The sequence below is a fragment of the Rhinopithecus roxellana genome, chromosome 8 (genome assembly GCF_007565055.1).
Source record: "Rhinopithecus roxellana isolate Shanxi Qingling chromosome 8, ASM756505v1, whole genome shotgun sequence".
NCBI lineage: Eukaryota > Metazoa > Chordata > Mammalia > Primates > Cercopithecidae > Rhinopithecus > Rhinopithecus roxellana.
In genome coordinates this window covers 69,419,032-69,430,715 of record NC_044556.1, presented here as the reverse complement: position 1 = coordinate 69,430,715, position 11,684 = coordinate 69,419,032, and positions in this window count along the sequence as shown.

Here is an 11,684-nt window from a genome sequence, read left to right as displayed (position 1 = left end):
GTTTGACATTCCAAAAATTTATTTCGAACTAAATTAGGAAGCCAAGTTGGGAAGACTTAATGCTCCTGCAAATAAGAGGCTACGTCCAATTTCTAGTCCTGCCAACCTCAATTAATTCTACCTTGCAACTCACTTCAAGTTGTGGAAAAGCATGAAGGACTCTCAGGCTCATTCATACATTATTCTCTGTTCTGTGAAACCTGTGCTGAAGCAGGGAAGGGGTTAAATATATCAGTTTCTATAGGTTTCCTGAAGTAAAGAGAGAGACTTGAGAAATCAACAGAATTGTGGTTAATACAAACTTAAGAATTAATCCATGAAGAACATCTGTCTGAGGTTCCAGCAGGAACTTTTCAAATATAGTGGTTAATCCAGATCAATACATTGAGTTTATTATGCACTAGACATTCTGGTTGTTATAGTGCATATAAGATTAAAAAAGAAGCAAACAGGCAAATGAACATCTGATGCCTTTGAAGACTTAAATGATCTAGCTCATGCCTATTCAACCTCATCTGCTCCTGAGTGCCCTTTGCTCACGATGTGCCAGCCCCACCAGCCTTCTCTTGTTTTCTTGAATGTACCAGGTCTTTCTTGACCCTGGGCCTTTGTATGCTTGACTTCTGCTGCCAGGAGTTGCCCATCACTCGTCACATGGCTGACTCCTTCTATTCTAGGTCTCAGCTTACTTAGCAACACCTCAGAGTAAGCTTTCCCAGCTGCCCTTCTTAAAGTATATGCCCTTTGTGATTTGCTGTCTTGGTAATCCTGCTGTCCCCTTTAATGCCAGTTTGTTCCTTTTGTCTTTGTCCTTTACTGGAGTGCAAGGGTTATGCAGGCAGGGACTTTCTTATTCCATGTTGTATCTCCAACTCCAAACACAGCCTGGCTCAGAGAGATGCAGGATGTATATTTATAGTCAATCAAAGCTGAATAAGATCTGATATGAAAGAGCTCACAGCTGAGGGGCGGTAAACCTGAAAACAGTAATTATTGCAAATTATTTCAAAAGTTACTGTTAGCTTAAAATTTTTAAAATGATGCTACTGATTTTAAGTTTTTAAAAACTGTGTTCTTTGATAATAAAAAGTTTTAATTTTTGTCTCATGTATATGCCTATCCATCCTTTTCTCCTCACTACTGGATTATTTTGAAGCCAATCTAGGCATCACATGCGGGCTAGGACTAGGGGGAGGAAAGAGGTGCCTGGGGTACACATGGAAGGGAGGGACCCCCGATTTGCAGGTGCTGACCCTGCCTTCGCATGACTTAAGGACCTAGAGTGAGGCCGCCTTCAGTGTCACACCCCAGGCTCCTCACTAGCCTTTCCCAAGCCCTGACATCATGAGTCCTGCATCGTATCATTTCAACAGTAAGTGTCTAAGTGTGCATGTGTCTCTGTAACACAGACACACTTTAGTTTTAAAAATCACATAACTACATTACCATTATCACACTTAAAAATAATAATTTGTCTTTGGGAGGCCAAGGCAGGAGGATTGCTTGAGACCAAGAGGTTGAGACTAGCCTGGACAACATATCAAGACCCCATCTCTATGAAAAAGCATTTAAAATTTAGACTAGTGTGGTGATGCATGCTTGTAGTCCCAGCTACTACTCAGGAGGCTGAAGCAGGAGGATGGCTTGAGCCTACTCACTTTGAGCTATGATCATAGCACTACACTCCAGCCTGGGTGACAGTGAGACCCCATCTCTAAAGCAAAACAAAAGCAAAGCCAAAAAAATCCCAAACAATTTCTTATTGTTATCAAATAGCCAGTCAGTATTCAAATTTCCCGAATTATTTCACAATACCTTTTTTTTTTTTTTTTTTTTTGAGACGGAGTCTCGCTCTGTCGCCCAGGCTGGAGTGCTGTGGCCGGATCTCAGCTCACTGCAAGCTCCGCCTCCCGGGTTCACGCCATTCTCCTGCCTCAGCCTCCCGAGTAGCTGGGACTACAGGCGCCCGCCACCTCGCCCGGCTAATTTTTTTGTATTTTTTAGTAGAGACGGGGTTTCACCGTGTTAGCCAGGATGGTCTCGATCTCCTGACCTCGTGATCCGCCCGTCTCGGCCTCCCAAAGTGCTGGGATTACAGGCTTGAGCCACCGCGCCCGGCCCACAATACCTTTTTAGGTTGATTCGTTTGAAGGATCCAAGCAAGGTTCACTGTCACACTTAGTTGATATGGCTCAGAGTTTCTTTCAATCTGTTGGCTTCCTCATCCTTCTTTTCATTGCTATTTTTGTTTTGTGTTTTCCTTGCAATTTATGAGTTAAAAGAAAAACAGGTGATTGGTTCTGTAAAGCTTTCCACATTCTTAATTTTTCTGCATGCAAAATTATGGAACACATTGTGTTTCTTCTACCTCTAGCTTGTCCTGTAAACTGGTAATTCTAGTGGTTTGACTGGATTGAATGTTTCACAAGGATATTTCATGGATGATGTTCTGTGCATCCAGCCAGCCTGGTTGTCTTCTTGTTTACGATGTCAGTAACTATTAAAGAGTATTGCCTGGATTCATTATTTTTTAGGGTTATAAAATAGTGATATTCAAATTTTATTCTTCCTTTATTCCAGTCAGCTAGAATACTTCTTTTATTCTTATTTTTATTTATTTATTTTTAGAGATGGGGTCTCACTGTGCCACCCAGTCTGGAGTGCAGTGACACAATCATGCTTTGACCTCCTGGGTTCAAGCAATCTGCCCAGCTCAGCCTCCTGAGTAGTTGAGACTATGGGCATGTGCTACCTACCACTCCTGGCGAATTTTTAAACTTTTTGTAGAGGCAGGGTCTTTCCATCTTGCCCAGATTGGTCTTGAACTCTTGGCCTCAAGTGATCCTCCTTCTTCAGCCTCCCAAAGTGCTGGGATTACAGGCCTGAGCCACTGTGGCTGACCTGGAATAATTCTATAAAGAGAAACACCTCCTCATCAACTATTGGTTCACACAGAAAAGAAAAATAAATGCTTAATTCTTTCCCTTTACGTAACAGTTTCCAGAACTAGTTGGTTTTCTTTTATTCTTCAAGGGTGACCAGTGAGAAGGAGGAGGAGGAGGAGGTGGCGGCGGTGGTTTGTGTGTGTGTATCATGAGGAAATCATGGATTCATTCTGTTTTTGGTGTGTTTCAATAAAGTCCCAACTTTTTGCAGTTGGAGCCCCTTTAAGTGGGCACGTGAGTCCCTTTAACAAGATTCTAATTGTCTTTCTTACTGTCTGGTATAACGAGGCTCCAGGCTCATCTTGTGTATTTCCTTCCCCAGACCTAGAATCAGTCATTCTACCATAGAACTCTGGGGTTTTTTAGGGAAAAATTATATTTAGAAACCAAAATCTGAGTGTAAAAAGATTTAAATCCAGAATCCCAAATGTCTACTTCCATTATTGATACACTTATTTATTAAAGGAATATGGTTCACAATCTTTGATAGTCTAAGGCACAGAACCAGTAACCAGTAAGAGTTGAGGTCAGTGGAAAGAGAAGGACGACATCAGTCCAGTTTTTCCCTCTGCCTTCGCTTAGCTTCCCTTAGTGTCATCCTCCTATCCCAAGTCTCTGAGCATCATGAGAAGCCAAATGTTTCCCTTTTCTAAACAGAATTGCTGCTCATCTATCAGAAATAGTTGGGGTGGGAATGAAGTTGGGTGTAGGAAACTGACTAAAGGGCCACTGAGAAGAAAATTCCATTTTTCCCCATTTAAAAGCAAAGTGTTCCTCTTTCTGTTTTTCTGCCTTCATTTTTTCAGATTACGGATACCTTTCTTTTGTGTTCAACCCCCAAAAAGGAATGCAAAACTTTGCATCCAAGTATAGCAGAAACTTGTGGAGATGGTGAGGGCAGGGACAAGAGTTGGCAGCCACAGCAATCCTTCTCTATTTTGACTTGGAGCTGGAGAGAGGGTTTCCAAGAGACCCAGAACTGGCTCTGTCTGCTCTGAGTGTGTCTGCACCAACGTAGCTATAGGACTCTACAAGGTGTCATATCCCCAGGGTCAGGAGCGGCATCTCAGATGGAGGGAATATAGCCACTCTTCAAGCTGCCTGGAATGATTTTTGTTGTTATTGTTTCAGGGCAAAGCCATAATAGCATTTCTGAAAGTGGAGTGGTTGCTTCCTTTATTGTTACTCGATATTTCTTAGTTGATTTTTTTCTAGGATGCTTTTCCACAAAACTTACTGTTCAGAGGCAGACACAATGGAAATCAATTGCTAATTAAATTTGTGTCTAAATTAATAAATCACAACTATTCAGATCATAGCTGTCTGAATAATTTCTATTATGGTGAACATAATCGTTGGATTCAGCATTTAATGAACCATATTGTTAGGTAAAATTCTTGTGACAATTGGGACTAATAGAATATATTAACCTTTATTCTTTCCAGCTTGACATTACATTGGACCATGTTAACATGAAAACACCTGGAAGAGTTTCATCGTTAAGTAGCCATTGTGACTCTCCTGGCCCTCTGATGGAGCCCGTGAGGCTTTGGGAAATTAGCGATGTTTGATGTTTGTCAATGGGTGTCCTTATCTACAATTAGTTTTTAGGGCCTTGGTTCTATGTGCACATGTCTTCATGAAATGTAATCTCTACTATGCTTAAGAGCTGGAAAGCACTATCAAATGTTGACAATTTCCTTGGAGCACCCATGTAGAACATATTCTAGGTTTTGAGCCCCAGGAGATGAGTATGAAGTGGAATGGCTATAGAAAAAAATTAACATGAATCTTTTCCCTGGGGAGTACACAATCTAATAGAGAAATCAGAAGCGCTTTATAAGTAAGTATAAAGGACATCCATGCCAAATAAATCTACAAGTATGTTCAACTAAAAGTACTACTTAGGACTTTCAATCTTCTGCTGCATGTAACCATTTTAGATTATGGACTAAAATAACTCAGTCTTCCCAAACCACTCAGGATTCATTTAGAGAAGTTTTTATAGACAAGGTAGCAGAGGTTTGAAGAATTAGGATCTAGCAGGCAAGAGTGGGAACTGCATTTCAGAAGGGGGACATGGAACTGGATCTGCCTGAGTAGACAATGAAGGAGTCACTGACCTTAGGCCACTGACCTCAGGTTTGGAGGCAGCTGCCCTCCAGCCCCTACCTAAGAACCAAGCACTTCCCTCTCTCTCCTTAAGGAAGCAGCCTTAGGAGATACCCAGCTGCTTCTCCAAAGCTGGTCCTCCATGCTGTGGTTTCCTCTCCCCTTGTTATCCCCCATTTTCCTTCCCAGCAGTCTGTCTTTGGGTCCCTGACTAATTTTAGCTCAACTGTTCCTGGGCTTGGGGTAGATGGAGCAACTGCTCCTATCGGTCTGTCTGGGATTGCTCAGTGGACGTCAGCCATGAGCTGGGTTCTCCTTGGCCCGGATCCCAGTTCCCAAGCAGAGCTGAGCCTGGGGACAGCCAGCAGAAGGGACCTGAAGCTTGCAGTGAACAGGTGCTCTAAGTCCTGGTTTCCGAGGGTGGACACAAGACTATTTCATGTGTTTGATTATAGGAGTGGGAAGAGGGACAGGGAAAAATTCATTCCTGAAAATAGTGCAGGTTTGAAGATGATGTTCTCCCAGCTGCTTTTTCAAAGCCATCAGAAACGGCATATGGGAGGTGGGAAAATGAGGTGTAATTTATCAAGCAGGCTGAAGGGGACCTTTCCAGGACACAGTAGGTATTTCTGTTTGGGTGCAAAAATATTTAGTTTTGAAATTATTAAACAACATCATCTTGGTGATTTTATCCTTTTGGTAATCTGAGCAGAGCACATATGTATCTGTGTCTGCAAATTACTTTGGAAAATGCATATTATTTACTTGTTCTGAAGAGGCTCTTAGGCTCAGTTGTCTAAATAGGAAATTTGGATCTAATAAAATGAGGCTATTACAGACTCCCAGGCAAATAATAACAGAGGCTAATACCTTTAAAAATTCAAATAAAAAAAAAAGGTCATTGGTTAGCTATGAGAACAAAGTTCAGTATAAACCTTCACAACTAATTTCTGTCTTTCCTCATTCTCTTCCTTTAACAACGTCAAGGCAAGCCTCTGGATACAAGAAAGTTCTCTCCCAACCCCCAGCTCTGAGAAACGACTGAGGCCTCTAGGCAATCATCACCAAGAATGTCTTCCGTACGTGGGGCCTCACGGAAGCTGTGAGGAGGAACAACTGGATATATTCTGAGCATTGATTCTGGAAGCATTTGTGCTGGCAAAGTGAGTGATTGCGGGTCCATTTTATTGGACACGTACTTTGGGGAAGCAAGGGGCCATGCCATCTTGGACAGACTTCTTACCCCAGCACTGTGGGAACCTGTGAGGCACACAGTGGTGTCTGACTTGGAGAAGATTTCTGCCATGGGCCTCCTTTTCCCACTCACCAAACTTTGGTGCAATTTTCCAAATGTAGTCATCAGTGTACCTTGGGGGTCCAGAAGCTTGACTTTTCTTCATTTGTCTCCCGTTTCAAAGGCATATTTACTATGAGGGGCTTTAGGACCCTCTGGCTGCATAATCTTTTTTTCTTTCTTGAAATTCCTGTTGCATTGAAACGTCTATAGCTTGAGTGCGTGCTGTACCCTGCTCTTCTCTTCTCTGGACCTGGGTTTTATCATCTGCAAACTAAGCAGAGGCAGCCTTTCCTTCTCTCAGAAGTCTTACCTGAAATTTCAGAGAGTAAAAGAACTGTGCCAGTGGAGCTGCCTGGCTACATGCAGTGAGGAGCGCCCCTCCCACCCCACGTCCCTCCCGCTGCCTGGCCCTCGGTCACTTCGGGGGTCCCCAAGGTCCACGAGGCCATGAAAGTTCAGGGTTCCAAGGGCCACTGTTTGAGCTTCCAGGACGAGATGACTGCCAAGTCTTTCCAGCTCTCGAGTTTGGAGGTTCTAGCTATTTCACCGGGAAATGGCCATCTTTGGCCTCCATATTGGCTCTGATGTGTATGACGAAAAAGAGAGGGTGAAGCCTCTGGCTCTTACCCTTTTGCTAGTTTACCCTCTTCAGATAGAAAGTTTGAAACCTTGGAGTCTCCTAAGCCAGTCTATTGAGCTGTACGCTTGGGGAAATCTTCTCCCACATGGCATATTCCCTATTGCAGTGGGGTGGCCTGGGGCAACATCCACATCTTTTCCCTGGAGAGGGCCCTCAGAGGTGCCTCATATCTGCGGCCCACAGTGGCTGGTGTGACTGGTGTGCTTTGAGGAGTGTCAGGATGCTGAGACAGAGGCCCTCAGGAAACACCCAGCAAAGAAGCAGACCCCACTTTCTGGAAACTTCCCCTTCTGTAAATCTCAGGCATCCTCCTTGGAGGACTGAAAAGACCAGTATTCCTCCGGAGGATCTTGATTGAGCTTGGCCCCCTGCTTGGTCACATGACATGCTGGCTGCTTTCCTCTAGAGCCCTTGTTTCCTAAATGATAGTGGATGAGAGATCAAATCTCTCCCACACAGGTAGTCGTTGCCATCTTAATATTTGTTAAGCTTTTTGATTTAGTGAGGAGTTAAAGTCGTATCAGGTCACAAAACTGCACATTAGATCTGCCTCATGAAACACTCTGAGTGAATGGTTTAACTCATTTATTTCACCAGCTTTAAACCAATGTAGCTGAAGAATTGCACCTCCCCTTTATAAATCTTTCCATTTATTTCTGGCTCAGGTTTATGGGGAGGGTGAAGACCTAGCCTGTTCAGCCGTTTCACTCATGCCATAGAAACCTGACACGCTGTGCTTACAGTGGTGAGCAAGCCCAGCTCACACATGTTTTAACTCAGCCAGAGAAATTTCACCCAGGAAGCTGGAGGAATGTGCTTTGCAGAGAGGACTTCCTTTGTGTTGGAGACTCACCTGTTCCTTACCCTTCTCTCTCTTCTGACTGTTGCCCTTGTGCTGTTTTCCTGTTTGCCACTTTCACTCCACCAAATCCAGCTAATCGAAGGGAAATTTAACCATCAGAGGATTTACAGAGAATCATTGCAGTTTGCTCTAAGAGACAGGGCTTAGACTTACATAATAGGGTTTAGGACCCATGTAAATTAGGTAAAGAAGAATCCACGTTGTGGCCATTCTCAATTCAACTCAATTTCTTATTCTTCCTCAGGAAAGGAAATTTCCAAAGAGGGACACAATTACTCTCGGCATCTTTGGCAATCCCACTGGGTGGTGGTGAGACCTTCCCCCTGATGAAAGATCCCAGTGTCATCCTGAATGACTTTGTGGAGCTGAACTTGGCAAGGACAAACCCTCTCTGGCTGCCTCACCTGTCCTAATGTAGTCTAATGTAGGGCCAGTACACAGGCTCTTCATATTTCTATTTTTTAAGATATTTAAAGTTTTATTTATGATCTAATATAACTTTTTAAAAATGTTCCAAGGATATTTGAAAAGCATAAGTGTTCTGTTTTACAAAGTTCAAAATCTTTTTATTAAATTGGACTTGCAATGGAGATCTTCAAATCTGTTATACCCTTATTTATTTTTTATCTATTTCATCTATTGATTTTTTTTTTGAAAGGCAAGTTAAAATCTCCCACTATTATGGTCTTCTTAGCATTTTGTTATATTTCTAATAGATTTTACTTTATACATTTCTCTGAGGTTTTAGAAGTGTAAATGTTTATGATGGTTATATCTTTGTACCTTTCATCACTGTAAATATCAATCTTCGTTTTTTAACATTTGTAGTTACTGATCTATATTTCTGATATGTTTTTCTTTAAAACATTTTATTTGAAAATGAAAAACAAAAAGCAAGCCACAAAGGATAACATAATAAAACCCAGATACCATCTAACGTGAACAAATGTTAACTACTTTTCATATGTGCTTCAGATTTTTAAAAAATTAATAAGCTTTTTAAAAGCAGTTTTAGGTTCACAGCAAAATTGCGTGGGAGATACAGAGCTATCCCCTCTCCCTGCACGTATAATCCTCTCTGTCATTCACATCTTATGTTACTATGATACATGCTTTATAATCAGTGGGCTAACATCGACACATTACCGACTAAAGTCTATCGTTTACATTAGAGTTCACTCTTGGTGGTGTATATCCTATGGGTTTGGATAACATGTATCCTTCATTATAGCATCATACAGAGTAGTTTCACAGCCCTAAAAAATTCTCTGGGCTCTACCTATTCTTCCCTTCTTCCCTCTAACCCCTATCTTTTTACCGTCTCCATAGTTTTGCCTTTTCCAGAATGTCTGAATAGTTGGAATCAAACAGTATACAGCCTTTTCAGATTAGCTTCTTTTACTTAGTTACATGCATTTGCTTTCTCTATGTCTTTTTATGACTTGATAGTTCATTTCTTTTTAGTGCTGAGTAATATTCCATTGTCTGAATATACCACACTTTATCCATTCACTGATTATAGGACATCTTGATTGCTTCCAAGCTTTGGTAGTTGTAATTAAGCCACTATAAATAACCTTCTGCTGGTTTTGGTATGGATATACGTTTTAAACTCATTTGGATAAATACCAAGGAGTGTACTTACTGGATTGTATGATAAGAGTATGTTTAGTTCTGCAAAAAAATTGTCAAACCATCTTCCAAAGTGGCTGACTGTACCATTTGCATTCCCACGAGCAAATGAGTGAAAGTTCTTGTTGCTCCAAAGCCTCACCAGCATTTGGTGTTGTCAGTGGGTTTTGGCCATTTTAATGGATGTATAGTGGTATCTCATTGTTGTTTTAATTTGCAATTTCTTAATTATGTATGATGATAAGCATCTGTTCATAAGCTTATTTACTATTTGTGTATCTTCTTTGGTGAGGTGTCTGTTCAGGTCTTTTGCCCATTAAAATAAATTTTTGTTGAGTTTTAAGAGTTTTGTATATTTTGTATATTTTGGAAGACAATCTTTTATCAGATATCTTTTGTAAATATTTTCTCCTAGTCTGCAGCAGATTTGCTTTTTAAAGAATAAAATATCACAGACGAAGTGTAAATCCCCTGTAGTTTCTTCTCTAGTCCAATTCCCTTCTATTTCTCTTCAGAGGGAACAATTCTCATGAATTTGATGAGTATTCAGTCTAGACATTTAAATATTTTCTTTTATATATTTTATATTTTGTAATCACTAACAGTCATTTTGTGCATGAGAAACGATTTAAAAGGTCTCATACTACAAATTACAAGACTTCATTCTCTATGTTTTTAAAAGATCTATGCATGTTAATACATACAGATTCATTATTTAATATATTCTATCACCTGAATATATCACACTTCATATCCACTCCTTTATGTTGGGTATGTGAAATCTTTTTAACTTTTTGTTCTTATTAACGAAGCTTCAGTGTCTCATTATGCTTATATGAGAGAGATTCTCTAGTATATGAAACTAAAGCGGAATTTCTGAGTTATAGGATATGCAGAGTCTATCTAGGTGCACTAGATATTACCAAATTTATCTTCAATGTGGTTGTGTCAATTTACACAAGTTGTGTGTGAAATTTCTATTTTGTCATGTTCTTACCAGTAATTGATGTGGTCAGGCTTTTACATTTTGGTTAGTCTAAGGATGGAAACTGGCATCTTGTGTTTTCATTTGTTTTTCTAAACTGCATCTCTCCACTTACTTTTGAGGCAAAATACTTGTTGTATATATTGGTCGTTTTCTTATCTAACTGCCTGTTTTCTATTGTGCTGTTTATTTTTGTTGATATACAGGAGTTATTCATGTAGTTTGAATATGAGTTTTTATTGTCAGAGATAATGTTAAAAATATGAAACAAAAAAACTGGCATGAGTAATTATCAATCAAAATAAATGCCATATGCAGTTAGAACAAACTGAATTCACAAAGATGTTCTTTTATTTTTCTTCTAACATTATATAAATTTGTTTGTTTACATTTAGATATTTAATTAAATAGAATTTTTAACATACATATAATGGGAGAAACAGGATCTTTAACAAAAATAAAGTATTTTTTTCCAATCTCACTTAATGGTTTGTTATTTCTCTGTTAATTTTTATGCCTCCTCTATTTTATACAAAGGTACCCTATAAATTGGGTATGTTTCTGGTGTCCCTAATTTATTCCATTGATTTGTCTGTTTCTCTGCCAATAACATACTGTCTCTTATTGTTAAGCCATGATTTTATAAAGAATTTTGATTTTTCATAGAGGAATCTTTGTTCTTTTTCTGAAGTATCTCGAATATTTGTGGACATTCATTTTCCTGCATAAATTTTAGAATAGTGTTTAAATTTCTAGGAAACATTCTATTGGCATTTTGATTGGAATTACATTGAATTTAAAGAATAATTTGAAGAGGAACATTTTCTGATATTTAGTTTTCCTCTCCATGATCGTGGTCATGATCTCTCATCATTTATTCCAGTGTTATTTTTACATTCTTTAATAATGCTTTGTGTATTTCTCCCCCTAAAGTTTTACATGTAGTTTATTAGATTCACTTTGATAGTGACCTGTTCCTGAGATTCTGTGTATTTTTGTAGCCATTGTGAATTCTGTCTTGTTTTTGGTTACATTTTCCAATTGGTTATCACTTGTGGTCAAATGCTATTGATTTTTGTGTACTTATACACTTAGCAATCTTGAGGTACTTCTTATCTGTTCTAATAGTTTATCTGCAAATAATGACAAGTTTGTTTCATTCTTGTCTTATTGTTTTGGCTAAGACTTAATATCAGGATACAATTATAAAG